The sequence below is a fragment of the Arachis duranensis genome, chromosome 10 (assembly GCF_000817695.3).
Source record: "Arachis duranensis cultivar V14167 chromosome 10, aradu.V14167.gnm2.J7QH, whole genome shotgun sequence".
NCBI lineage: Eukaryota > Viridiplantae > Streptophyta > Magnoliopsida > Fabales > Fabaceae > Arachis > Arachis duranensis.
The window spans coordinates 89394784-89398923 of NC_029781.3; the positions used below are offsets into that span (position 1 = coordinate 89394784).

At 32.9% G+C, this 4140-nt stretch overlaps 1 long non-coding RNA gene across 6 annotated transcripts; it reads left to right on the forward strand.

Moving 5' to 3' along the window:
- The first annotated feature begins 1299 nt into the window (after positions 1-1299).
- LOC107470790 (uncharacterized) lies at positions 1300-3845 on the forward strand. Of its 6 annotated transcripts, none has more exons than XR_001588504.3 (6): positions 1300-1867; positions 2151-2211; positions 2643-2887; positions 3087-3257; positions 3359-3488; positions 3630-3845. It is a non-coding gene; the product is annotated as an uncharacterized LOC107470790 (long non-coding RNA). The 6 variants fall into 6 exon arrangements; XR_002368779.2 differs by having other exon boundaries at positions 1300-1864; XR_002368778.2 differs by having other exon boundaries at positions 1300-1847.
- The last annotated feature ends 295 nt before the right edge of the window (positions 3846-4140 follow it).

The window sequence follows — 4140 nt, forward strand, 5'->3', positions numbered from 1 at the left end:
AATATAAGAATTGAATGCATAAAGTTCAACAATTAAGTGTAATAGGTTTTATTGGTGTCCTTGGTCTGGAGTATTGTTTGTATTTTGTTTTTTTAATATCGATATTCTGATCTTCCTTATAGCTAGTTCGTAAGGATGTTTAGATTTTGCTTTGTTTAGTTTGGGCCTTTGGGGTATTGCTTGCTTTTGTTTCTGTTTATGTCGATTTATTAGCTGTGCGTCAAGAGATATGTTGAATACATGGTCAAGAGATAGAGGCGGGAGAGGGAGGATGAGGTCATTAATGGATTTCTTGCATGCTTTTGTATTATTAAGGTTTTAAAACTTAAAATCGAAAGTACAAAAATTTAAGATGCATACAACCATTTTCTCACACTACCTACTTTAATAATTATAAATGCTAGACAATCAATTTTTTTTTTTAATCAAGTTCAATCAAATCAAATTTATATTGCACTCTTTTTCAATATCTTTGTACATTTTTATTTTTATGATAAATTCTGTAAATTCAAAATTTCCACTAACATCATCATTATCTACTGATAAATTCATAATTCAAAAGTATTGCAATAACACCAGAAGAAGAAGAAGAAATAAAAAATATAACAGTAGTACTAACAATAAAAACAAACAATAATAAAAAAAAAATACACAAAGAAAAAGATATATTTTACGTTGCGTAAGTAATTTTATTAAATTTAGGTTAACTTAATTAGATTTAGTTAACAAAAGCATTTAAAAGTATAGTAAAACTAATAATTTATATAACAAGTAAATATTACAAGCTTCAAAGGCTCTTCATGACCGAAATTTTAACCCTAAATGATAACTTTTCAAATTTTCACACTTAACTTATTTTTAATCCTAAATTTTAAGATGACTTGTGATTTTATTTTTTTCACCATTTAATATTTTTTCTTTTTTTTCCAGTATCTTTTTTTTTCATTACAAAATGTGTATTTTTTTTATAATTTGTTTATTTTTAAATCACATAACTTTGTTAGAGTACACCTAATTCTTATGTTACCAAATTATACTTAACAAAATTAGTTTAAGATAATTTGATTAATTTTACAGTTGGTACATTGTATTAATAATTAGTTATTTAATATTCTTAAAAAATATAACAAATTATAATTTAGAATAAAAAATATTTAATGTAAACTCAATATTCATATTTAAACTAAATTTGATATCAAAGTATGAATTAAAACTTTAAATGTTATCATTTGAATTTCTTGATTTCTTTGGTTTTGATAAAAGTTAGAATAGAGTTAAATAATTCCCTTTCAAACCCTAAAATCTTTTTAACCTTAAAATTCCCTTTCAAACCATATTGCGCCGTCACTTCATCTTCACTCTCGAACCCAGCAGCTTCCTTCGGCGTCCATCGTCATCTTCATCACTGGAACCCAGCCTCATCTTCAGCTTCTGGAACCCAGCCTTCTGGAACCCAACCCTTCATCGCACCCAGAAAACCCTAACCTCCATCACGCCGCCATCTATCTCACTGGTTCGTCGTTGTGTTAGCCAGCTCGCCATTCCTCTTGCTGTCCTTCTCGCCGTTCTGGTCGTCGTGCTGCTCGCCTCTCTCTGTCGCGGTTCTGCTCGCCTCTCTCTGTCGTGGTTCTGCTCGCCTCTCCCTGCTCGCCTCATCCCCTCCACCGTTGCAGTCCCTGGCTCACCCATTCCTTCCCTCGCAGTCACACCGGCCGTCGCCCGTAGTCCTCCGCGGAACTCGCCCGTCACTCGAAGTCGCACTCCGAAGCCGTCGCCCGTTGTCCTCCTCGAACTCACCCGTCGCCCGTCGTCCTCCGTGGATCTTGCAGCCGCTATCTTCCTCCGTGGTACAATGCAATAAACAGTCGTATTCCTCTACATCCTTCACCCAGCTCTCTGAAACTCTGCATCTATTTTTCTTATTTGCAGTTAGTTTGTTGAATTTCAACCTTTTTTTAATTTTAATTATTTGTTCTAATTTTTTTGGATCTAATTATTTGTTCTTTGTTGTTATTATTTTTTTATTCTGATTTCTTTGTTATTATTATTTGTTGCCGGTTCTAATTTTTTGTTTTGGGTTTTGCTTGTTTTGAATGTTGTTTCCGAACCGATTTCTTATTCTGAATTTTGGTTCTGATTTGGTAATGCAGGACAACAGCATTAATGTTGGCATTCAGTGAACATCTTCGAGATAACTATAGTCTTGTTACTGTAAGTGTAATAAAATTTTGGCATTCAAGTCATTATTTGATCTTGTAGACAGTTTTGTACACAGTCATACATGGTTTCTTTGTTTGTTTTCTATGTGGGACATTTGTTTTTTAAAGAATTATCCTCAAATTATGATTAGGACAAGACATTGATCTATACAACAAAGAGATAGTAAAACTTGTAGTGTTTCAACTCACACCAACCAGGACCTGGTAATGTTTTGAGCATGGTATAAAGCAAAAGTGTTTAAGCTTAAGCTTAACTAATTATTAGAAGGCATTATTAGACCCTGGTTCCTACAGTATTCTTGCATTGAAAGCTATATATTATCGTTGGTTTGTTGAGTTTTTTTAATTTGTTTGATGTCATTTCTGAGTTCTTGTTTTTGCTTTGTCAGATATTTAAAAAATTTTCCTTTCTTGAATCTTCAGAACATGGATCCTAATGTTCCTGCACAACTTTTTGAGTATGACAAACGTTTTGAGTAGTACGGATGTGATTACACATTTTATGACCACAATCACCCTGAGGAGTTGCCACTGGAGTTGAAGCATTCCTTCAAAATAGTAGTGGCAGATCCTCCTTACTTGGTGAGAGTTAAATTGATTGCTGAAATTTTATTTGGCTCGGCAATTCTTGGATTCTTGCTTCAGTGGTCTGGTGCTTTAGCATTAGGGTAAGTGAATGTTCTATTGATTAGTGATGAGCTCTTGCTGTGCTTCTGTTTAATTTGTAAACAAGAAAATTAGATGATTATTGAATGTTTTATGCTGTTTTATTGAATTGATTAGTGGTTAGCTCTTGCTTTTTATTGGATGATTTCTGCTGTTTTCTGCTGTTTTAACTAATGTGCTAAAGCATCTGCATTTTTTTAGAAAATAGAAAAATAGCAAATTAGAGATTAGAGATGTTGAGGTTGATAGTGAGGCCACTGTTATTAGGTGGCCTAAAGGTCATGCAACAAAGCTCACCTCCTTTCAAGAAAGTAATAGTGAAATCCAAACTTCATGTTCAGATATTGCAAAGTCCACCATGGACATAACCAAGTATGTCATCATTGTTATGTTCGTATCATTCAATGAACTAGAGACATATAATTTAGTTGTTCTGATTGTGTGTTTTCCGATGAACTTCTATTTCATTGCAGGATTCAGAAAGAGGAAGCCAAAATCGTTGCATGGGAAAGCCAACAGAAGGCAAAGTAACTTATTGTTGCTTGTAAATAAACTGAGAGAACCAAAGTAGCTAACAAAGTTTGACTTAGCAGTAAGAGGAGGGTAACTTATTGCTATAGCCTATAATCTCCTAATTAGTCCTAATTAAGTTCTTGTAATGAACTAACAGTTTTTTTTATATACTCTAGTTTACAATTCAAGGTAGGAAACTAGTTTCTGATCATTGCTTCCATTTGGTGACAGGTCCTGACAGAAGGATCTTCTTGCCAGAGGGTCTCTTGTATGATCTAAGGGAAGGAGGTTTAAGAGGGCTAAAGGAAGGAGGAACAGCAAAGGAAATAGAATTTAAGTTATTTTTTTTAAGTTTCTAGTTTTGGAATTTGAACTTGAGATTTATTTTGTATTTGAGTATTAGTGTTTTAATGTATAAAATAATTATTGAAAAAATTATGTCACTAATTATTGTTTGACTAAAAATTGCATACTATATTTCTTGGTTTGGTAATAAAAAAGGATTGAAAATTTATATTTTGCAGTGAAGGTAAAAATAAGAAAAATATTTTTTTTTAATTTTACAAGGCTATTGCCACGTTTTTAAAGCGTGGCCATATCACTGGCTATTGTCACGCTTTAAAAAGTGTAGTTATATCTTTTTCTATTGGTACGCTTTTAAAGAGTACCCAAAACTAATATTCTGGGACGTTTTAAAAGTGTGGCGATATGTGCACTTTTTGGTACGCTTTTTAAGCGTACC